We start from the raw sequence: 25,314 nt of genomic DNA, 5'->3' as shown, positions 1-25,314 counted from the left end.
AAATTCTTAGACCCAAAAATTCCAAATTTGTTTTAAAATGCCCACCATGAACGGCTGCTAGGACTCTGGGTGGAAACAGCCCCATTGTCCTATGACAGGGCCCCACTGCCCTCCTGTTCAAACGTAAATTCCATGGGTGAAGGGTAAAGTGCCTCATGACTCCACCCACACTCGCCCATCCTGTGTCACACCTTGGGGAACCTCCACAGCCATTCGTGCTGGAGTAACAGCCCCCTCCTCGCAGGTCACCAAACACATTTCCATATCCACAAGCACCTTTGCTCAAGACACTCCTCTCTCCCTTTTCACCCGTTCAATGTTTATATGTCGTCCAAGTACCCGTGCAAGAGCCATTTTCCTTTCGAAAACTTTTTCTGAAATCTTTTTCATCTTCCCATCAGGTTGTGTCATGTTCTTGCCTAAACTCCCATAATACCCTCATCATGGCAGATCACTTTTCATTTTTATTGATGTGTGGTTTTTTTTGTTTTTGTTTTTGTTGTTTTTGTTTCAGAGTCTCGCACCGTCGCCCGGGCTGGAGTGCAATGGCACGATCTCGGCTCACTGCAACCTCTGCCTCCCGAGTAGCTGGGATTACAGGCACACAGCACCACACCCAGCTAATTTTTTTGTATTTTTAGTAGAGACAGGGTTTCACTATGTTGGCCAGACTGGTCTTGAACTCCTGACCTCATAATCTGCCTGCCTCAGCCTCCCAAAGTGCTGGGATTATAGGCATGAGCCACCATGCCCTGCTGATGTGTTAATTTCTTTCTTTTTTTTCTTTTTTTTTTTTTTTGAGACAGAGTCTCGCTCTGTCACCCAGACTGGAGTGCAGTGGCGCCATCTATGCTCACTGCAAGCTCCGCCTCCCGGGTTCACGCCATTCTCCTGCCTCAGCCTCCTGAGTAGCTGGGACTACAGGTGCCAGCCACGACACCTGGCTAATTTTTTGTATTTTTAGTAGAGACGGGATTTCACTGTGTTAGCCAGGATGGCCTCAATCTTCTGACCTCGTGATCCACCCACCTTGTCCTCTCAAAGTGCTGGGATTACAGGCATGAGCCACCGTGTCCGGCCCTGATGTGTTAATTTCTTAGGGCTACTATTGCAAAGGACCACAAACTGGGTGGCTTAAAACCACAGAAACAGCTGGGCGCAGTGACTCATGCGTGTAATCCCAACCCTTTAGGAGGCCCAGGCGGGCGGATCACCTGAGGTCAGGAGTTCAAGACCAGCCTGGCCAACATGGTGAAACCCCGTCTCTACCAAAAATACAAAAAGTAGCCAGGCATGGTAGCAGGTGCCTGTAATCCCAGCTACTCAGGAGGCAGGAGAATCGCTTGAACCCAGGAGGTGGAAGTTGCAGTAAGCCAAGATCGCGCCATTGCACTCCAGCCTGGGCAACAAGAGCGAAACTCCTTCTAAACAAACAAACAAACAAAACAAAACAAAACAAATAGAAACATTGCCTCAGCTCTGGAGGCTAAAAGCCCCAAATTGAGTTGCCATCCAGGTAATGCCTCCTCTGAAGGCTCTAGGGGAGGATCCTTCCTTACGTCTTGTAGCTTTTGGTAGCTCCAGGGGTTCCTTGGCTTGTGGCAACATAACTTCAGTCTCTGCCTCTACTTCATGTGGTCATCTTATCCCTGGGTCTTCTTCTTATAAGAACACCAGTCATGTGGCATTAAGGGCCTACCTTAATTAGTTACCTCATCTTCACTAATTACATCTACAACTATCCTACTTCCAAATAAATTTACATTCTAAGTTATTGGGTGTTAGGACTTCAGCATATCTTTTTGGGGGACAAAATTCAACCCATAACAACTAGCATAATAATAATTAAATATGTTGGCCTTTGAAAAGGATATGAGAAAAAGTCAAACAAATAGGTTTAAGTTAAAGAGGAGAATGTATTGGACATACCGAGGAGGTAAATGTAGCTTCAGGCATAGCTGGATCCAGGAACTCAAATACCAATCAAAGGGCTTGATATCTGCCAGTCTTTAAATTCCACTTTGCACTGTGCTCAGCTTCATGTTCAGTAAGATTTCTCCACGTGGTAACTCCCAGAAATTGTGGGTTTACATACTCTTACACTTAGAGTCCCTATCAAGTGCAAGTACAGCAGATAAGAACTTTTCTCCTGGTTTTTGCCAAGTGTAGGATTGAATATTATAGCAATACTTGGGGTCAGGTGGCTTGCTGAACCTATTGCTGTGCTAATTGGCTCGGCCTGGTCCCATGTCCACATCTGGGGTTAGGAATAGACATAGGGTCAGCCCTCTCTGTAACTCAAAGCCTGGGAACAAGGAAGAATTATACCGAGGAAAATCAGAGAGAGGAATGGATATATGGCTGGAAAATCAGCAAATACTTAACACAGACAGTTTTTTGTCCCCTTTTTCCTGGGAGATGCAAGCAGGCTAATGTCAAAAGTGACATCCATCTTGTTTGATCCTGTGAGAAATAACACCAGACAGAGTATTTGGCACATAGCAGTTGGTCAATAAATGTTTCTCAAATTGAACTGGGATTTTCCTTTATCTGATATTTTTCTGGCCCTCTCTGGGCATCTCTTCCTTTCTTTTGATCTAAGTGTCATGCATTTCTCCTCAAGTGCCTCCCTTTTGTCTCATCAGTGAAAGTTGTAAACTATTCTAAATATAACTGGTCTTTTCTTCTTCTTTCCCAAAAGTATGATCTTACCATTGGTGGACAAAGAATTACTATGTAAAGCTACATGACTGTTATGACTGTGATGACAATGTGTTTGAATGCCACCTTTCTCCCCAGGTTCCCACCAGAGTCCTCAGAAGATGTGTGATTTATAAGAAAGAATATTATGCACAGAAAAATCCCAACCATTCATTTTCTGCCATTCTCATGTCATGCGGTGAAGAGATGTTGGTCAAAGAATAAGTCAACAGCAGTTGGGTTCACCAGCTTTCACCAACGGATCATAAAAGAGTTCATGATTTTAATCAAAGTTTGTCATCCACCCAGAACTTAATAAATGAATTTCCACCAAAAGGAAATTTAAGCTTCTGAAAGTTACCCAGCCCAAGAGTAACAGGGTGAGCTGTGGGTCCAGAAAGAAAATAAAAATCAATCATGACAATTATCCTACTAAATTATCTTAAACTGCAGTGTATCAAAAAGGCTCAGGTAAATGTCGACTGTCATACCAACAAGCAGTGCTGTTCCCATCACTGACCTTTTTCTTGTTAAAATGCATGTCCATATGCAAAATAGAAGTGTTCCATATCAGAACTGAATGCACTATCCATTTCGAGAATTTCCCAAAATAATCTGCAGGAAATGGAATTCAAGAGACAATTCGGTTTATCTAAAGACATGTACAAACAACCTTTAAAAACTGTCTTGCCTGAAGAGTCACATCTTCAGTTTGTCAGCTCCTGTTTCAATGGATTCAGACCTGAGCTTGCTTCAAAATAAGATGCAGTGGAGTGGGATGTCCTGATGGCAAAACATCCTGAAATATCTCATTTATACACAGGTCATTTCTCTGCCAACTTCCATCATCTAAAATATACCTGAAAACCCAGTGAAAAGCAAGAGAAATGGTCCTTTGAACAGCCCATATAGATGTGGTCAAACTCAAGCACTTTGCTAATGAAAGAGCTACAGTCAGAACCTATGGACTCTGAACTCTTCTTAAAAATCTAACGATCTCGGTGTAACAGTGAAGGGCCTATCAGAAATCACATGGCTCATTTAGACTGGGATAATTCAAAGGCAGTTCAGTAAAGGCACTATTTACAGAGGAGTTTGGTGTAGAAAATTCGAAGGAGCTGTTACCATCCCGAGGTCTGAAGGGAAAGAGGAGGGTGTTGTTCCCAGAATGAGGAACAATGAAGAGCTCTGTGAAAAAAAGGCTACCTGAAGAGGAATGATGACCATGGAGGAAACGACCAGCCAAGGCAACCCCAGAAAAAGTGAGTCTAGAAAACATATATCCCAGCATCCTCTCTTCCCTCTTATTTCTTGCCAGCTTGCCCAGCTGAAAGGCAGTGAGCTAGGGAGCCAGTTGATGCAGCCCCTAAAGTTCAGCTTTGCAGCCAGAGAGCAGGGTAGGACAGGGTGGCAAGTGGCCCTGCTGGGGCAAATAGACCATGACATATATACTTGGTTGATCGCTGTGGGTTTTTCAGCTCACAGTACATGTGGGGAAACTAGAAGCAACTGTTGCTAAACACGGTACATGGTCATGCCCAGAAGGGAACATCTAACAACAGCAAAGAAGAAATCAATGTTTCCTGCAGATACTGATATTCTAATATGTGAACAGGAACTTTTGAAAGTTTCATTCAAAGATACAGATTCTCTCCCAAAGGAATTCAAATAGAAATCATACGGAATGGGACAATTTAGGATCGGGCCCCAATTCTCCATGGTGCCAGAGGACATCCCTGTAGTACAGATACCTTAGTAATTTAATAGCAAGTAGTCCAGAAAAGCTTTTAAAAATCCTTAAACTTATCTTAAGCAGGTAGAGACATTTGGGGATTTTTTTATAGGGCTTTTTCCCCATAGTAGTTAAGATTTATTTGCTAATTTATGAAACACACAGTAATAATAACTAACATGTTATTGAGTTCTTACTATGTACTAGGCACTTTACACACAAAGGTCATCTCATCCTCACCCCAGCCTTATGAGAAAGCATGATTATCTCATTCCTATTTTACACATGGCAGTTAAGAAATTTGCCCAGGGTCCCACAGCTGGTAAGACACAGTGCCAGGATTAAATCCAGGCAGTCTGGCTCCAGAGTCTGTCCTCCTTACTGGACACACAGCCTCTCTAGCTCACATTTACAGCACCTGCTATGTGTAAGCACAATGCAAAGGAGATGAGAACAAAAAGAAGAAAGAAGAAGGAAACCAAAGAAAAGAAAAAGAGAGAGAGAGAGAGAGAGAAAGAAAGAAAGAAAGAAAGAAAGAAAGAAAGAAAGAAAGAAAGAAAGAAAGAGAAAGAAAGAAAAAGAAAGAAAGAAAGAGAGAGAGAGAGAGAGAAAGGAAAGGAAAGGAAAGGAAAGGAAAAAAGAAAAGAAAAGAAAAAAGAAATGACATCCATGGCACCTAAATGAGTCTATAGTGCAGAAAAAGTACATGGAAATGCATGGTATATTATTTTTCTATTGCCATGTAACAAATTACCACCAATTTAGCAGCCTAACATAATGAGCTCTTCCCATTCATGAGCTCTCAGTTCAGTTGATCAGAAGCCCAAGCATAGCATGCCTGGGTTCCCTTCTCAGGATCTAACAAGACTGAAATCAAGGTGTCAGTTAAGCAGCATTCATATCTGGAGGGTCTGGGGAAGGATCCATTTCCAAGCTCATAGAAGTTATCAACAGAATTCAGTTCCTTACAGTTGTAGGACTAAAGTCCCCATTTTCTTGCTGGCTCACAACTCACAGAGGCCACCCACACTCCTTGCCATGTGACCCCATCCATCTTTACAGCCAGCATTGGAGAATCTCCCTCATGCCAAACCCCACTCATTCTTTGACTCTCTCTACAGGAAGAGCATGATCTCCTGCAAGGGCTCACCTGATTAGGCCAGGCCCACCCAGAATAATCCCCTTATCCTAATGTCAACTAATTATGCATCATGATTACAATGGCAAAATCTCTTTTTCCATGGGCCTGATATCTCGTCATAGTCACAGGTTCCTCCCACACTTAAGGGAAGGGGATTACACAAGGGTGAGGGTCAGTGAAAGTCATCTTAGAATTCTGCCTCCAACACCTGGCAATGGTCGCATGAGGCATTGATGTGAGATGGTCACAAAGCAGTGTGGAGCTGACCCAAATGACCTTCTAATAAATTATATATATATAACATATTATAGTGATATGTAATTATAATAATACATATTACATATTATATGACATTTATATTATACTATATAATAATATTTATATAATATATTAAAAAATTTATACGTATATATTATATATAATATATACTTATGTATTGTATTAGTCCATTCTCATGCTGCTATAAGGACATACCCGAGACTGGGTAATTTATAAAGAAAAAGAGGTTTAATGGACTCACAGTCTCACATGGCTGGGGAGGCCTCACAATCATGGCAGAAGGTGAAGAAGGTGCAAAGTCACATCTTACATGGTGGCAGGAAAGACAGCGTGTGCAGGGGAACTGCCCTTTATAAAACCATGAGATCTCATGAGGCTTATTCAATATCACTAGAACGGCATGGGAAAAACCCACCCCCACGATTCAATTACTCCCCACTGGGTCCCTCCCACTACAGATGGGGATTATGGGAGCTACAATTCAAGATGAGATTTGGGTGGGGACACAGCCAAACCTGGAGAAACTTGAGTTGCAAGTTTTCCATAGTGGTTAAAATTTATTTGTCAAAACTTATATATAAGTTTTATATTATATATAATATAAATGCCTATTTTATTATATACAATATAAATATCTATATAACATATAGATATATGTATTAGAGAGATAGAAAGTCATTAATTAACCTTGCAAACCTGGAGTCAGACTATGGGGATACTCCTTGGGCTCCGTCTTTATTGTTCAAGTTGTTTAATTCCTCCAAACCTTGGAGAAGTTTCCTGCTCTGACGTCCAATAAGTGACAGTATATTTCTCATAAGGTTGCTGTGAGGAGTAACATTTAAATCCATGTGGCTTCCTAGCACAGCACCTGGCAAGGAGTAGGCACTGGATACTGTTAGCTATTAGAATTAATATTAGCATTGCTGTTAATATCTTTATTGCTATTCATATTTGAGTGAAATAAGCCTAGACTGAGTTCACAGCACAGCTGAGAAAATTTCCATTGCTTGTGTGGTTTAACATGGATTCTGGGAGCAATAACCCTGGTCACTGATGCATCAACTCTGGAATAAATGCCAGTGGCCGCTGGCAAGAAAGGAACAAGAGCATCCCATATTCCAGCTGCATTTACAAGATGGCTTATTGCTTTTATAGATCCTTCAGACAAGGGCACAAAGGCTTCCAGAGAGAAAAGCCTGAGATACTCTAATATGTATATGAACAGGAACATTTGTAAGATTCTTCAAAGCATATGGTCTCCAACCAAAGCAGACAAGCAATTGGAAACAGAGAAAGTTCTCCTCGCCTATCTATTTACGCTATAACAAGCTTCTCTTTTGCATTCACTTTAATTTAAACAACGTTGTATGTCAGGCTACTTCCTGCAAGTTACAACTCATTTCAGCTCCTTTTGCATCATCACTCAAGAGAAGGCACCCACGGAGGCAAGGTGTGGGGGTTGTTTCATTATTGGGGACGGTGTTCTTTCCAGAAGCATCACCCTCTTTAGCTGGTGAGGAGTGTTTTCTGATCTTTTCTAGAGCAGTGTCCTCCAAAGTGGAAAATAAGCAAAAAAAGCCATTAGACCTTCTATTTATACTTACTTCAAACTAAAAATAAAAAAGAAATTAAAGTGTGTTATATTTTAATAAGCAGCTTGACACTTGCCTCACTCCCTCTGCGTCGGTTACATATGGTATTGCAGAAATTCTGAGAGAAGGTGGGAATTCCACAACTCAGAGGAACTGGGGATGGGGGACACAATGGCATTCTTTTTTTTTTTTTAATTATACTTTTAGTTCTGGGATACGTGTGCAGAACACGCAGGTTTGTTACATAGGTGTACACGTGCCATGGTGGTTTGCTGCACCCATCAACCCGTCATCTACATTAGGTATTTCTCCTAACGCTATGCTCCCCTAGCCCCCCACCACTCCCCCCAACAGGCCCTGGTGTGTAATGTTACCCTCCTGTGTTCATGTGTTCTGATTGTTCAGCTCCCACTTATGAGTGAGAATGTGCAGTGTTTGGTTTTCTGTTCTTGTGTTAGTTTGCTGAGAATGATGGTTTCCAGTTTCATCCACATCCCTGCAAAGGACATGAACTCATCCTTTTTATGGCTGCATAGTATTCCATGGTGTATATGCGCCACATTTTCTTTATCCAGTCTATCATAGATGGGCATTTGGTTTGGTTCCAAGTCTTTGCTATTGTGAATAGTGCTGCAATAAACGTACGTGTGCATGTGTCTTTACAGTAGAATGCAAATCAATAAACGTAATCCAAACAGAACCAATGACAGAAACCACATGATTATCTCAATAGATGCAGAGAAGACCTTCAATAAAATTCAACACCCCTTCATGCTAAAAACGCTCAATATTGATAGAACATATCTCAAAACAATGGGAGTTATTTTTGACAAACCCACAGCCAATATCATACTGAATGGGCAAAAGCTGGAAGCATTCCCTTTGAAAACCAGCACAAGACAAGGATGCCCTCTCTCTCCACTCCAATTTAACATAGTATTGGAAGTTCTGGCCAGGGCAATCAGACAAGAGAGTTGACGGGTGCAGCACACCAACATGGCACAAGTATACATATGTAACAAACCTGCACGTTATGCACATGTACCCTAGAACTTAAAGTATAATAATAATAACAAATAAATAAATAAATAAATTTTTAAAAAATGAGAAAGAAATAAAGGGTATTCACATAGGAAGAGAGGAAGTCAGATTGTCTCTGCAGATGTCAATGGCGTTCTTACTGCCTCTAGCCTATAACCTACTGAGGTTTCTTGCAATTTACACATGCCTGGTAGTGTGGATTCACAGACTGCATTATCTCCTCTTAACTATAGCAGCTCTCACAAAAAGGACTAGTGGCTTAAAGATTCCTACAAAGTAATCTGAATTGAAGGAAATAATAACAATGCAAGCATCTGCATGCAAGGAGAAAATGGCTGTAACTTCTCCCACCACTAATACGAGCTTTTTATCAGTTATATTGTGATGTAAAAAAAAAGATGATGAGCAACTCGAATCTGTCAAAACAAACAAATAAAAAAGGAAGTTATCAAGCAGATTATGTAACATATAGATTTACATTTAAAACCATGATCCGATATTTTCTATACTAGAATATAGGTTCCAGAACATCAGGGATCTTGTGTTTTTTCAAGCTTTTTACTCATATTCTTAGCTTGGCACAAAGGAGGCACTGCATAAATATCTATTAATAAATAACTTAATCTGTAATGATGAGGCTTACATTTTTCAGAGATAGCCTCAATCATCTCTCTCCTTCCATAGGCTGGCTTACAACGTGATCTTGCTATTCCCTCATCAAGAAGTATAGTCTAGGCCTGGCACGGTGGCTCATGCCTGTAATCCCAGCACTTTGGGAGGCTGAGGTGGGCAGATCACCAGGCCAACACAGTGAAACCCCATCTCTACTAAAAATACAAAAATTAGCTGGGCGTGGTGGCAGGTGCCTGTAATTCCAGCTACTTGAGAGGCTGAGGCAGGAGAATTTCTTGAACCTGGGAGTCAGAGGTTGCAGTGAGCCAAGATCGCATCACTGCACTCCAGCCTGGCGAAAGAGTGAGACTCCATCAAAAAAAAAAAAAGAATAAGAAGAAGAAGGAGAAATATAGTCTAATTCCCAGCCCTTGAGCCAAGGCAGGCTTATGACAGCTTTGATGGATAGATTATGGCAGAGGGAATGCTACGTGACTTCCAAGGCTGTCAGGAAAAGCCACACAGCTTTCCTCTCTGATTTCTCCTGAGATGCTTATTCTGGAGGGAGCAACATCTGCTATTCAAGAAGTCCAGCTACACTGAGACCATCGTGGTGAAAGAGGCACATGAACACTCTGACCAACAGCCCCAGTTAAGGTCCCAAAGCTGCCAGTCATGGCAATGGCACAACTTGGACATCCTTCAAATGACTGTAGCCTCAGCTTCATCCAGTATCAGACTGTACTACACAAGGACCTGCAAGTGAGAACCAGTCAGCTGAGCCCTTTCCTAATTCCTGACCCAGAAATCATGAGCAAAACAAACTTGTGAGTTTAAATCATTAAATTTGGGGATCATTTATTACGTGTTACTAGATAACTAAAACAATAAACCTCCTCCCAAATATATGTTATGGTTTAATATTTTTTATTTCTTTTCTTTTCTTTTTTTATTTTTTTGAGACAGAGTCTCACTCTGTTGCCAGAATGGAGTGCAATGGCACCATCTTGGCTCACTGCAACCTCCTCCTCCCAGGTTCAAGCAATTCTCACGCCTCAGCTTCCAAGTAGCTGAGATTACAGGCACCCACTACCAACTCTGGCTAATTTTTTGTATTTTTAGTAGAGACAGGGTTTCACCATGTTGACCAGGCTGTTCTCGAACTCCCAACCTCAGGTGATCCACCCGCCTTGGCCTCCCAAAGTGCTGGGATTACAGGTGTGAGCCACCGTGCCCGGCCATGGCTTAAGATATTTTTTAATAATACTATAAGGCCATCGCAAGTCATGAAACATGTAAAACTAAGCATGCAGTTCATTTCTAATACTAATTTTATTTAGTGAGAGCAATGATATTTTGGTACTATTCACAAATAGAGTAATTAGATTACAAGTAATTTCAGTTTTATCAATTTGTAATAGACCTAATGTTTGTGTCCACCCAAAATCCACATATTGAAATTCTAATCCCCAAAGTGATAATAGGTTGGTGCTTGCGGCTTTTGCCATTACTTTTAATGGTAATGCCGATGGCACAACTAGCACATCCTTCAGAGGACTGCAGTCTCAGCTACAGCCAATTGGTTTTAATGGCAAAACCACAAATACTTTTGCACCAACCTAATATTAGGAGGTGGGGCCTTTAGTGGGTAATCGGGTCATGAGAGTGGGATCCTCATGAATCCTATTCCCTCATCAAGAATTGTAGTCTGGCTGGGCACAGTGGCTCATGCCTGTAATCCCAGCACTTTGGGAGGCCGAGGCAGACGGATCACCTGAGGTCAGGAGTTCAAGACCAGCCTGACCGACATGATGAAACTGTCTCTACTAAAAATACAAAACGTAGCCAGGCATGGTGGCAGGCACCTGTAATCCCAGCTACTTGAGAGGTTAAGGCAGGAGAATCACTTGAACCCGGGAGGCAGAGGTTGCAGTGAGCTGAGATCATGCCACTGCACTCCAGCCTGGGCAAGAAGAGCAAAACTCTGTCTTAAAAAAAAAAAAAAGAAAAAAAAAGTGTAGTCTAATTCCCCAGCCCTTAAGGCAAGGCAGGCTTATAACTGCTTTGATGGATTGATCCTATTCATGAGGATTCCACTCTCATGACCCAGTTACCCACTAAAGGCCCCTTTTGTCATGTGAGGATACAATGGAAAGTCAGTAACCTGCAGCCTGGAAGAGGACCGTCACCAGAACCTAACAATGCTGGCACCCTGATTTCGGACTGCCAGCCTCCAGAACAATGAGAAATACATGTTTGTCGTGTAAACCATCCAGTCCATGGTATTTTTGCTACAATGGCTCAAACTGAGACACCATTTAAAATTATAACTGCTTATGTATGCTTTCTGGTGGACATAAGATATCATCAGTGCAAGTATATAATTTACAAATAAGTACACAAATATTGGGAATGCATGTTTAAAATATTTCAAACTGAAGTGTAAGATTAAATTGCTAGATTGGAAAATGAAGAAAATAAATCAAACCTCTCCCAGCATCCTGCACAACATTTCAGGAGGTTCTTGGACTCTTGTCATCCAGACCTGGCCTCACTTTAATGAATCCCATCTTGGGTATGTATCTAGCAGGCAATGTGCACAGTGCTTGTGTGCCGTCTGTGCTGTAGTTGCCAGACCTCTTGGATTCATCCCTGTTCTGCTTCTCACTCCCTCTGCACATTTAGGCAAATTACTCTAACCTTCCCCTCCACCCTTTTTCTTGAGACAAGATGGAGTACAGTGATGTCATCACAGCTCATTGCAGACTCGACTTCCCAAGCTCCAGTGATTCTCACACCTCAGCCTCACAAGTAGCTGAGACTACAAGTGTGCGCCATCACACTCAGCTAATTTATTTTCTTGCTATTATTATTATCATTATTATTAGAGAGACGGGTCTCACTAGGTTTCCCAGGCTGGCCTCAAACTCCTGGGCTTAAGTGATCCTCCCACCTCAGCCCCACAAAGTGCTGGGATTAGAGGCATGAGCCACCACACCTATCCTCTAACTTTTTTCTGAGCCTCAGTTTCCTAATCTGTAAAAGCCGACTTATAAGACTAGATAGCTCATAGGGTTATTGTGAAGATCAAAGGAAAAACTTTGAGTAAAGAACCTGTTCAGGATTGTATGTGTATAGCACGCTCAGCACAGGTAGTCAACACTCAATAAACATCAGCTGCATCTTCATCCTCATTACTACAAGGGGCAACCTCCGCAAGAACACAGGAAAGGCAGGAAACGCATGTAAAATGGGGCCATAGAGCAGATTCTGAGTGATGGTCCTAACGACTCAAATGAGGAAGATGCTCAGTCTTATAAAGAGAAAAAAGAATAAAAATCATGAAACTACCACAGTATCATGTGCCAAAAAAGTCTGAGATAGCAGTGATTTGGAGAAATATACTGGTGAGAATGTGAAGTTCTGTAAACTTTCTGGAAAGTAATCATCTGTGTTCATTTAAATTAAAATTATACATACCCTTTGACCCAGCAATCACACCTTTGTAAATATATCCCAAAGCAACAGTGTATAAGAATATGTTAAAAAATGATGTGTGTATGTGTGTTTATGTATATAGGCATAGACACATACATGTGTATACATGCATGCATTTGTGTCTGGTTATAATACCATAGAAAAAAGACTACAAGGTTATGCACTAAGCTGTTAAAATTAGTTACTTTAAGAGAGATGGAGATGGAGAGGAATAGACCAAAAAAATTCCTTATGCACTAAATTGCTACCCTTGCTATAAATCACTGGTATTTATTTATTTTTAAATAAAGAAACTAGAGAACTTGGAACTTCACTGTTTATCTTAGATAAAGCCACATGTAAAGCACATCCTTCCTTCTCCTGAAGAGGAGTTTCTGGTCTTTAAAAGATGAAGTTCTAAATGGCGGATCCTCGTACTTTTGACCACTGGGGATGGATGGTGCAAGTGCAGGAGAAAAGGAGACGGGAGAGAGAGGAAAATCAGGCAAAAAGTCAAAATCTTGGAATTTTGCATTTCACAGTCACGTAAAATAAACCAAACAGGCAAAAAGCAATGATGAGAACTTTTCTTACTTAAAGTATCTCCTATTACACCTCCCAAATTATAAACATATTTGTGATTGGCCAAGTACATATATTCTAGTAGGTAAAAAAAGAAAATACACCATTTAGATAGACTCAGGATATTTTTTAAGTACCTACCAACTGTCAATCACCCTCCAGTTGCTTTCAAATATCAATTTCATCTCCAGAACATTCCAGTGGTTGAGTCAGCAAGCACTCCCAATCACTGGCACTTTAGTTTGAAATACCATCATGAGCCACTCTGGTTTCTAAGGGAGACTGTTCTGGAGTACAGGGGATTTGGCCTAAAGGAGACGTTTTATTTGGGATTGTTTTGGCAGCAGGTGTCAACATCTAATTTAATCTGATTTTAGCAAAAAAAGGGCCTTTATTATCTTACTTATCGTGGAATTTTTTGCAATAAGCCTACTTCCCAGGGCCAGATCCGGCCATTCCAAGATTTCATCAGGATTCTTTCTCTAATTTTCATCTCTGCTTATCTCAGTGCGGGCTTTATTATCTGGGTGACTCTCCCTTCACAGTAACAGCATCCAACATGCATTCTATGCACTTTGTAGCCCTGGTGAAAAGATGTCTTCCTGTTCCCCATAAAGTCCACTCAATTACCTTGTCACATCTGGAACCAAGGGGGAGGAGTCAAATCTATTCAAACTCTTTGGACAGGGATGAGGGAGGCATGGTTCCTCAAAAGGAAATTTAAGACATTACTATCAGAAGAAGGTCTGGACTTGGGGTAAGCGAAGCAACATATGTCCGTTTCAGGGAATAACAAGAAGTGATTTGGGTCATGGTGTCCTGCAGACTCCCAGGAACCCTTCTGTAGCACAAAGCCTGCCATGTGGTGAATATGGCTATGAGTGAGAAATCAGGGAGGCCCAGAAGGTCACACGAGGATAATGGAAAGAGCTGGCCTGCTGATTCAAAGTCTGTGTTTGGAATTCCCTGATGAATCCTACACTCTTTAGAGTTTGAGAACCTTGGGATCTGAGCTCTGTTAAAAAAAAAAAAAAAAAAAAAAAAAAAAGGATACCCCTGCTATACCTGCCCACAAACCTATAGACTTGAGAAGGACAAAAAGGTGGGGCTTATGAACATGGGCTCTGACAACAAACCAGGGCCATCTCCCTCCTTCCCTACCTGCCACCCATTAGCTTGTGATGTGTGGAAGTGATTTAACTTTCCTGCGTTTCATTTTCTCATCAGGAAAATGCAGCTTATTGCCAACTACATGGACTTCTGGCCAGCATTAGTGTTTTCTTCAAGAGTTCCATAAAGGAGCAGCCAAGAGGGTGGGGAAGGGAACCCCATGTTTAGAAGGAGTTTGCTCTCCTGCTTACCAGTGAGGTGAACTTGCTCTGAAATTGTTTCCTCGCCTGGGAAGAAGTAAAGTTAATGATAGCACCTGCCTTCTACAATTTTCTGTAGGATTAACATCACAGGTGTTCTGCACTGTGCCGGCAGAGAGCAAGCACTCAACATATGGCAGGTGCTGGGGCTCTCACTCGGATACAAGTCTCGTGAGCTCAAGGCTTTGTGTCTGTCTTAGCTGAGCTGTAACTTAGAACAGTGCCTGGCATATAATGGATGTCCAACAGATATTTGTCAGAGAAACTGTGGAATGCTTGTCATCAGTTCAGTATTACCTCAACTCGGCCTTCTCTTCTACAACTTCTCCTACTTCCCAAATTTTCTGATTCAGATGTTATATTCAGTGCATAGTTATCAAGCACCTGTTTTGTTGCAGGCACTCATCCACACTCTGGGAACGGAGCTGTGAATAAGACATGCAAAGCAGTTACTCTTGGGAGTTCATATTCTTCTAGAGAGAGGGAGGGGGGTTGTATATTCGGTGGGGATAAGGTCTAAGAAAGAAATAAAGTGCAGTGACGACAAGGAGTTGAGGGGTGGGAAGTCAAAAATATGTGATCTGGGAAGCTTCGGACAAGATGGCTTTTGAGCTCACTCCCAAAAGATGCAAGGAGCCAGCCATGAAAAGGGCTAGTAGGAGGGAATTCGAGGTGGAAGTCCTGAGGTGGCATTATGGATTGAATTGTGTCCCCAGAGAGATATGCTGAAGTGATAACTAGTACCTGTAAATACGGCCTTATTTGGAAAGAGAGCCTTAGCAAATATAGTGAAGTTGAGTTCTACTCAATTCAGGTGGGCCCTAATCCAATGACCAATGTCTTTATAAGAAGAGGAGAAGAGACGTAGAAACACACAGGGAGGCAGAGATGGGGACAAAGCACCCACACGCCAAGGAATTGCCAACAACGTCAGGAACTCAGAGAAGGAAACGGAATACTTCCCTGGAGCCTTCAGAGGGGATATGGCCATGCAGACACCTTGATTCGGACTCCAAGCCTCCAGAACTATGGGAGAATAGATTTCTGTTGTTTTTCACCACCTGGTTTGTGGAGCTTTGTTAAGGCAACTCCAGGAAATTAATGCAAGTGGAAATAAGCTTGGCATGTTCAAGGGACAGGAAGGAAGATTGTTGACAATGGACTGCAGGGGAGAGAGTCAAGAAATAAGGGCAGAGAGTTAGGAAGAGGCGAACTCAGCAGGACCTGGTGGGCCATGGTGTAAACACCAACCGCTGTTCAGCCTGCAAGGGAAGCCAGGGGAGGAGCTCAGTGGGGGAAGGACATGATTTACGTTTTTCAGAATCACTTGGGCACCTATACTATGGGGGCACATAGCAAAACAGAGGGACTGGTTAGCCTGGAGACAGTCATTGCTAAGGGCATGGGGTGGCTTTTATTACCCTGGCAGTAGCATCCTTTAGATATTGAAAGGAAGGACCATCGACTGAGTTAGGTGAGTCTGGAAGCACCTTTCAACCCAGGAGTTGCTCAAGGAAGAAGGGTGGATGCTCATTTTGTGTGTGTGCCTCCAGATCTTTCACCTCAAACCACAATCTGCCATCTTTCTCCCATTCTAAATTCACTAGTGTTCCAGAAGTGAAGCGCATATTTTCTGAGAAAGTGGATAGGTGCATACATCTGCACATAGGCATTTGCACATGGCTGTAAATTAATGGCTCATGCTTAAGGAAGAAGGAAGTACCAATCCCTGCTATGTATGGTCAGCCTGTGTTTTCTCTTTCTTTTTCTAAGCATGAAAATGCTGTATTTTGTATTTTTCCCTCACTGTGATCATTCTGGTTTTGTGACTGTGTATTAGTTACCCTGGCAACGTGGTAGACTTGAATTTGATTGGCCAGGTTGTCAGGTTCATTGTGAGAGCCAGGGGCCCGTTTTTGAGCGCTAGACCTGTGCATGTTTACCGCAGCTACACAGACAAGCTTGGTCAGGAAAACCTGATTGAGCAGAACTTCTGCATCCCCTCTGTCTGCCAGAGGGACCCTTCCAGCACCTGCTGTGTGAATGTCCCTTGCATTGCTTTTGAAAAGATGCAAGAGCTCATCTCTATCTTTGAAATGTCTGTCAGAAAATGTGCTTAGCATTGGTATGTTCAGACGATGGTGCAGAATATATTTATTTATAATGAGAAATTAATTCTCAAAGAAGCTTAGGGAGAATGGTCTAATTGCTGGACCATGGGATTAGAACCTGTTACACAGATTTAATTCAGACTTGCTGTGCATTATTGAGTAAGTCACAAACTCAGCCAAATGCTTCGTTTTCTGTAAATAAATTCCATTCATAAAGAAAGAGCCTCATCTTAAGAATGAAGTTCTAAGAGCACTGAAGATTTAAACTGGGATAAAGTTGTAGTCTTGTTCTTCCAACAATATTGAATCACTTATTTAATCAATGTATCAGATACCTGGTTTACTGATTAAAGTCGGCTTCTATTCATTTACCAGTTACCTAGGAAAAAAACAAACTCCCATGTATGGCTGAAAATCTTTATTAGCCAATGAATAAATAACTCCAAAAAAAAGTAAAGTTAGATACAGACCAATGCCTTAAAAAGTAATAACTGTGTTTTTCTTATTTGCTCAGATTCCTAAGTAGCCACACCTGGCTCACTTCTTGCAATCCTTTTGTTTTCAAAGAAAGCATATCATCGATGCCTGGATCTATCACACTCTCTGTATTTGAACGTATTATATCTAACTGTGCTATATAACCAGAATAGTCTTAATATAGATGTAAAAGTCATTGGCAAGCAGTCATTTTTCACCTGGGTTAAGTGTTACAGTATGTTCAGCTCCAGTAAGGCTAACATTTAGGATGTCCAATTCAAAGAAGAAGAAGAAAAAAAGTCTGAAGGGAAAAGAGACAAGAAGCACATTCCAAATATCCTTCCAAAAAAGATGATTGCACACTAATAATTAATTCCTCTGCTAAAGTTACTAGGGAAAAACGTGAACCATCTAAAACTCAGACCTCCCCCAACCCGCCATTCAGGAAAAAAAAAAAATGCCTTGTTAATTGTGCACAGGGCGACAAGAGAATCAGAGAATAATAGGAAACTAACTCCTTCAGGGTTGAGCCGATAAACCAAATTAATATTAGCTTTTGAACATCACATGCTTTCTAAAAGACCTGGCGTGGTTGGATTTTGTTAGTGAAACTTGTTTGCAAGACTATCAGTAGTGCATTCAGATTAAGCATTGTTTCTAAATCTGCTAATTTGCTTGCACATGGCACAATGACACAGCCTTAGATTTGTGTAAGGAGTGTTAATTTGTTTAGCATAAATATTTTAAATATACCACAATTTTTATAACTCTTTTTTTTTTTTGTCCGCCTTTATTGTCTAACACTTTGGGAATCCCCCAAAATGGAAGTGGCAGGACTCTTGACCCTTGAGAGGCCTGCTTGCTCTCAGATTTGTGTGCAAGGAAGATTCTTCTGGAAATAACCCTCTTTTTTTTTTTTTTTTTTTTTTGAGATGGAGTCTTGCTCTGTGGCCCAGGCTGGAATGCAGTGGCGCAATCTCGGCTCACTGCAAGCTCCGCCTCCTGAGTTCACGCCATTCTCCTGCTTCAGCCTCCCAAGTAGCTGGGACTACAGGTGCCCGCCACCACCCTGGGTTAATTTTTTGTATTTTTAGTTTCACCGTGTTAGCCAGGATGGTCTCGATCTCCTGACCTCATGATCCGCCCGCCTCAGCCTCCCAAAGTGCGGGAATTACAGGCATGAGCCCCTGCACCCAGCCCTGGAAATAACCCTCTCTTGACCAGGAGGCACTTGGTCAGAGGCTTCCGCGGTGAGCCCTGGCTTGAGGCTGCTCGTTCCTGCTGGTCTTGTGCCCTGCCTGCTTGGAAGCCACCCTCCCCAGCCTCTCCCTTCCTAGAACTCCGAGCCACAGACAAGTGCCCAGAACATTACCCTGAGATTTTCAAAGAAGACAGAGAAGAATAAGAAAATGAAAAAACTCAAATAAAAGTCTGTGGAGATGGAATTAATTAACAGGAAAAAATAATACGAAGGCCAAGGAGAGGAGAGAGGGTGAGAAACAACAAAAACTCATTTAGAGCCAACAGAGATCATCTGAGGGAAAGCAAAGAATGGAACCCAAATGAAAGATTCTGTGAAGTCTAGGGAGAAGACTTGGGGATGTGCACAGAGATAAAAGGATGCAGTGATTAATAAAACAGAGGGGAAAATGAAAATGCAACACAAAGCCCTCCGGTTCTACATACAAGCCAAGGTACATATGCCAGTAAAAGCAGGGAAATGGGGAACAAAGGATGTCATAGCAACCTCAACGAGCCCTGTTGTACTAGTGATTGCAGCACTCATGGACATCCATCAGGAAGCCTCCAATACCCAAACCAGGTACTCACAAGGGGAGGACTGTGGCCCTCAGCCAGGGGGATCTGAGCCCCTGCAAAGCACTCTTGTCTCACTTTCTTCCTTCCTCCCTCCCAAAAATCCAAACCAGTTCTGCACCAAGCCTCTCCCTTCTTTTCCCGCAGCTGTTTTCCTGAAATGCAGGAAAACAAACCTGGACCAAGCATCCTGATGCTTTCACACCCCCCAAATTATGCTTCCCAAGTTGTTTCAACCCTGAGTAATGTCGTAGCATTCCTTTGTGCTCTCGAAAGACTCCCTGCTCCTTTAAAACAAAGACAATGATAATAACAAAAGAAAAACGCATAAATGTGTTTTGCTTGCTGTTGCAAAATCAGGCATCCCACCGTTCGAATTCATTTGGGGATGTGGACATCCAATGGGATATATAGCTCATTTACCTGTGCCTAATTCAAAGAGAAATGCTCATTTCCTTCCACCTCTATCTTCTACTTAAATTGTAGGTCTCTTCTTTATTAATAGACCATCACTTCTTTCTACTTTCTTGTGGTTTGAGTGGGGGAAATACTGGGACATTTGGAACGAAACTGGAAAGATGAATGTTTCACCATCAAGACTTGGAACGCAGTGGAAAATAAAAGAACTTTTACAGGAACCTAATGGAGATATTGACATGTGTGTCTGGAAATCTAAACTTAGTAAAGTGTAAGGCAAGAACAGGCTTTCCCACTTTATTTCTGTATCTGGAAAGTTTCAGCGGCTGGTACCATATGAATATTTATTAATGCATTGTGAATCAGAACCTGTGATTATTACTCAAACTATCTTTTTACCTTGCAAGCTTCAACTCAGAAGAATAAAAACACATCTGCTTTTGCTCTTCCCATATTTTATTCAATGTTTTAACAGCTTTGCTGTAAATATCTCATCCATTACGATTTAGTTGTGACTATATCGGCTTCACGTCTCCTGTTTTATTACTGTCATCACAGTGAAACAACACACTGTTAATTCTGTTAACTAACAAGTTCATTGTTCGAGATAGTCAGCCATCTCTCGTTTGTTGGGTCCACATGTTAAAAAAGAATTGGTTATAAATCAAAGAAGGGCCTGAGTGGGGCGTGTTCCCTTTGTTCAGATGAGTGAGTCTTTATTTGAGATTGTCATTTAATACGCCGTCATGGAATAAATGACTAAATCTGAAGATAGGGCCAAATTCAATCGTATTAGATGAAGAGGCTGCACAACCCTCCAGGAATTCAGCTCTAAAATATGCAAACGTACATACAGCTTCAGATTCTCTGCATGAAACCTGTACTTCTTTTATAGCTCCCATTCAATTTAGACCTTGTAAACCTACCTTCTTCCAGATCTTTCCAGAGCAAACTTGGTAATATTTTTCCCTCTCAATGTGAAAACTGAGTCAGTCAGTGTGGTCTGATGGTTAAGAACGTGGACTTTCAAATTCAGCATCCTGGTTTGCTTTCCACTCTGCCATTTCGGAGTTGTATGGACTTGAATGATTTAGTTAGCATCCTGATCTGTAAAATGGGAGAGCAACAACACCTACCATGTTAGGTAGTTGTGACAATTAAATGAGAAAATGTCTATAATCTTCTGTATCAGTCAGGACTCAGTATAGGAAATCAGAATCATTCCAGATATTTCAACCATATAATGAGTTATTCAGATATTAGGTATGTACCAGTTACCTATTACCATGATAGTGTTGGGAAACACATGCCTGGACACACGCACACACATACAGTGGCTGACAACAACGAGCATGTATTTAAATCACAGATCTGCAGGTCAGAGATTTGGGCTGGGCTGGGCTGGGCTGTGCTGGGCAGTTCTTCTGGAGATGCTAGGTTCACTCTATGCCTCACTGGCTGTCGGCTGGTACACCGAGCAAATGTCTAATTCTCCATCAGGATAGCCTGAGTATTTATTTATTTATTTATTTATTTATTTATTTATTTTTGGCAGAGACAGAGGAGCAAAAGGACCTCTCCTTGTGTGATGTTGGCTAACATCCCACTGGCCAAAACAGGTTACATGTCAGGTCCATAGGCAAAGGTTGGTATAGATAGAATGCCCACTCTTATGAAATAAACAAACAAAAAAAAAGAATGAGTTCTGAGGGCATTTGAAATGGGTACCATAGATCTTGGTCTATATCAGAAAGAGAAGGGAAAGGAAAGGTAGGGAAGGGAAGGGAAGGGAAGGGAAGGGAAAGGAAAGGAAGAAAGGAGGAAACCTCATTTTAAGAAGGTCATTTGAGTCTACTAATTTCAAAACACAAATGAGCTGAATTTATTAGGAACAAATTCTGGTTCATTAGAACTAATTTTTCTAAGACACATTCCTTAAGGAAAACATACCTTAGTTGTGATTCTAAATCTGTCTCCTGAGAAATCTTGGATGCCTGCTGATCATTTTGAATTCCTTGCTACCCTCAACTTTCTGGCTGCATGTAAGAAATCATTTTAAATGAATTGAATAAAATTCACAAGTGTTATATGCCAGCAAATGATGAACTCACAGGAAATATGACTCAAATCCACTTTTTTCATTTTGTTTTTTTCTCATAATAAATAGAAATGAACAAATGTGGCTTTAATGACATCTTGGAGTGAGAGCTTTTATTGATATATTATCAGTTGGAAGTGTGTAACACTTTGGTAAATAAACTCCATTCTGCATATTTATAACCAGATTGAAAAAGGTGTATTTGTTATTTCCTGTGACATTTTCTAATGATAGTGAAGTTTTATATGTGAAGATATACATGTACCATCATAAAAATGAACAATATTTCAGCTTACAAAATGTTTCTTTGATTGAAGATGTTTTTGTACTTACTTAGTTTCCAATTACTTTTTAAACCTGTGCTCACACACTTAAAAATACCTTCTCCTCCTTCCTGTAAAGCTGTAAACAGATGCTCCAAATTGTGTCAGTTGAGACAAAATTTGGAGCATCTGTTTTAGGGTGACAAGTCCTTCTTTGGGCAGCTGAAGTTTTGATCATTAGCTAATTACAGTTTGTATCAGGTCAAAGTCTGGGTTACAAAAAAAGTAGAAACTGGCTTAAGAAAAAAAGGGAATTCAGTGACTCACATCCACTGGCTTCAGACACAGTGTGATGAAGGTATTTAAATGATGCCCTAGAACCTGGTATCTCCCTGTCTCTCAGCTGTGCTTTCTGATTTGTGCAGTGGCCGGATCTCAGCTCACTGCAAGCTCCGCCTCCCAGGTTTACGCCATTCTCCTGTCTCAGCCTCCTGAGTAGCTGGGACTACAGGCGCCCGCCACCTCGCCCGGCTAGTTTTTTGTATTTTTTAGTAGAGACGGGGTTTCACCATGTTAGCCAGGATGGTCTCCATCTCCTGACCTAGTGATCCGCCCGTCTCGGCCTCCCAAAGTGCTGGGATTACAGGCTTGAGCCACTGCGCCCGGCCAAGCTTTCTTTTAAGACAGGTTACCTCCACAAAGTCACAAGATGACAACAACTATAGAACAGCTTCTTTGTTTCATAGATGGAAGAAAATAGTCTCTCTCTCTCTCTCTCTCTCTCTCTCCCCCCCCCCCCTCTCTCTCTCTCCCCCCACCGGCCCTCCACCTCCTCTTTTGCTTTCTATTTTTCCTTCCCAACCCTCTCCCCCTACCAGCTGAAAAGTCAAGGATATCAGCCTACCTACCATTGGCTCAATTGCTCACATGTAAATACCTGGACAAACTTTTGTAACCAGGAGTGTATCAGTTATCTATTGCTATATAACCAATTACACCCCCCTCCTTCCTCTGCCAAACTTAGCAGCTTAAAATAACATGCACTTATTACCTCACAGTTTCCATGGGCCAGAGATCCAAATATGGCTTCATTATGTCCTCCAGCTCAGAGTCTTTTGTAAGTTCCAATTGTGGTGTCAACCAGCACTCCAGTCATTTCAAGGTTCAACAGGATCCTCTCCCAAACCCACTCAGTGGTTACTGGCAGGATTCAATTCATTGTGGACTGTTGGACTGAGAGCTTCAGGTCCTCACTGGCTGTTCGGCAGAGACCATGCTCAGCTTTTTGCCATGTGGCCTCTCTGTAGGGAAGTTCACAACAAGGCAGCTGGCTTCATCACAGAAAGCAAACGAGACAGATGGATGTCACAGTCTCTGATAACCTAATCCTGGAAGGGATATCCCATCATTTCTGTCATATTTTAGTCATTATTAGTGTATTAGTCCATTTTCATGCTGCTGATAAAGACATACCTGAGACCGAGCAATTTACAAAGAAAGAGGTTTAATTGGACTTACAGTTCCATGTGGCTGGGGAAGCCTCACGATCAAGGCAGAAGGCAAGGAAGAGCAAGCCACGTCTTCCATGGATGGCAGCAGGCAAAGAGAGAGAGCTTGGGCAGGGGAATTTCTCTTTTTAAAATCATCAGATCTCAGGAGACTTATTCACTATCATGAGAATACCATGGGAAAGACTTGCCCCATGATTCAGTTACCTCCCACTGGGTCCCTCCCACAACATGTGGGAATTCAAGATGAGAATTGGGTGGGGACACAGCCAAACCATATCAATTAGCAAGTCCATCCACACTCAAAAAGTAGGGATTACACAACAGCGTGAATACCAGGAGGTGGGGAGCCCATGGGAGCCATTTCCAAAGCTGCTTACTACCATGGATAGTGACATACGCTGGTTGGTTTAACTGAATCTCAGCCCGCCACTAGAGCTGGGTGAGAATCAACCACAACATTTTCTAAACTATGAGTGAAGGTGACCGTCACAAATGGGAATCTGCATATGGTTAGAAAGTTTGCATGTGGTTTGAACATGGTTGAGTGGACAACATTTATGATCATTACTCACAACAGTCCGATGATACAGTATCATCGTAAGTGTTGAGAATAATACATTAAGTCACGTTCCTGATTTTGACACTGTTTCATGAGTCACCAAGACAACATATTCAGAGGCAGTAAGTTAAAACTACAGAAATGATGGTCGCATGATAAAATTGACCTTAATATACTTGAATGTAGATTTAAACAGCACAGACTCATGTCCCACTGACTCATGTCCCACTGACTCTATATTTTCTGCATAGAGTGTCCGATGTCGAGATTTCTCAACATTTGAGACCGAAAACATGTGTAGTACTTTTCAGAACTTGAAAATAATAAGTGTTTATTATCATTTGTGGTGAGGAGAAAGGAAAAAGAGTATTTCAACCAACAGACTGCAGTCATTTTTCTATTCTAGGGGTAATTGACTAATCCATATCCATGTTGATAGCTCTTTGCTTAGGAAACCTTGATGGCTTATTTGGATGAGAAAGGTGAGTTCAGAGACTGATGTTGCAAAGATAGTTGAATGGGTCTGTATAAGAAAGAAGGAGCTGGGGACCATGGCTCATTTCTGTAATCTCAGCATTTTGGGAGGCTGAGACAGGAGGATTGCTTGAGCCCAGGAATTCAAGAGCAGCCTGGGCAACATAGGGAGACCCCCATCTCTATAAAAATAAATTAGCCAGGTGTAGTGTTGTGCACCTGTAGTCCCAGCTACCAAGGAAGCTGAGTCAGGAGGAGCCCTTGAGCCTGGGAGGTTGAGGTTGCAATGAGCAGTGATCCCACCACTGCACTGCAGTCTGGGAGACAGAGTGAGACACTGTCTCAAAAAAGAAAGAAAAGAAAAGAGAAGAGAAGCAAAGAAAAAAAGAAAGAGGGAAAGAAAAAGAAGAGAGAAAGAAGGAGAGAGAGAGAGAAGGGAAGAGAAATAGAGGAATAAAGGGAGGGAGGGAAGGAGGAAAGGAGGGAGGGAGGGAGGGAGGGAAGAAGGAAGGAAGGAAGAAAGGAAAAGGAAGGAGAAGGAAGGAAGGGAGGGAGGGAGGGAGGAAGGAAGGAAGGAGATGAAGGAAGGAAGGAAGGAAGAAAGATGAAGGAAGGAAGGAAGAAAGATGAAGGAAGGAAGGAAGGCAAGGAGGGAGGGAGGGAGGGAGGGAGGGGAGGGGAGAGGAGAGGAAGGAAAGGAGGGGAGAGGAAGGAAGGAAAGGAGGGGAGAGGAAGGAAGGATGGAAGGAATAAAGATGGAAGGAAGGAAGGAAAGAAGAAAGGAAGGAATGAAGACAAGGGAGGAAGGAAGGAAGGAGAGGAAGGAAGGAAGGAAAGAGAGGAAGGAAGGAAAGAGAGGAAGGATGGATGGAAGGAAGAAAGATGGAAGGAAGAAAGATGGAAGGAAGGAAGGAAGGAAAGACGGAAGGAGGGAAGGAAAAGAAGGAAGTTTTCAGATGCTCAACATGGAGGGAGAAAAAGAACCCTTAGCTTGAATGAGGGCCCAGAGAATATTTTTGAGCTTTAAAAGAAAAGATAATCCCAGAATACTGAAGTTAGG

The sequence above is a fragment of the Macaca mulatta genome, chromosome 10 (genome assembly GCF_049350105.2).
Source record: "Macaca mulatta isolate MMU2019108-1 chromosome 10, T2T-MMU8v2.0, whole genome shotgun sequence".
NCBI classification, from domain to species: Eukaryota; Metazoa; Chordata; class Mammalia; order Primates; family Cercopithecidae; genus Macaca; species Macaca mulatta.
The sequence above is the reverse complement of the archived record's forward strand: the minus strand, read 5'-3'. Positions refer to the sequence as shown.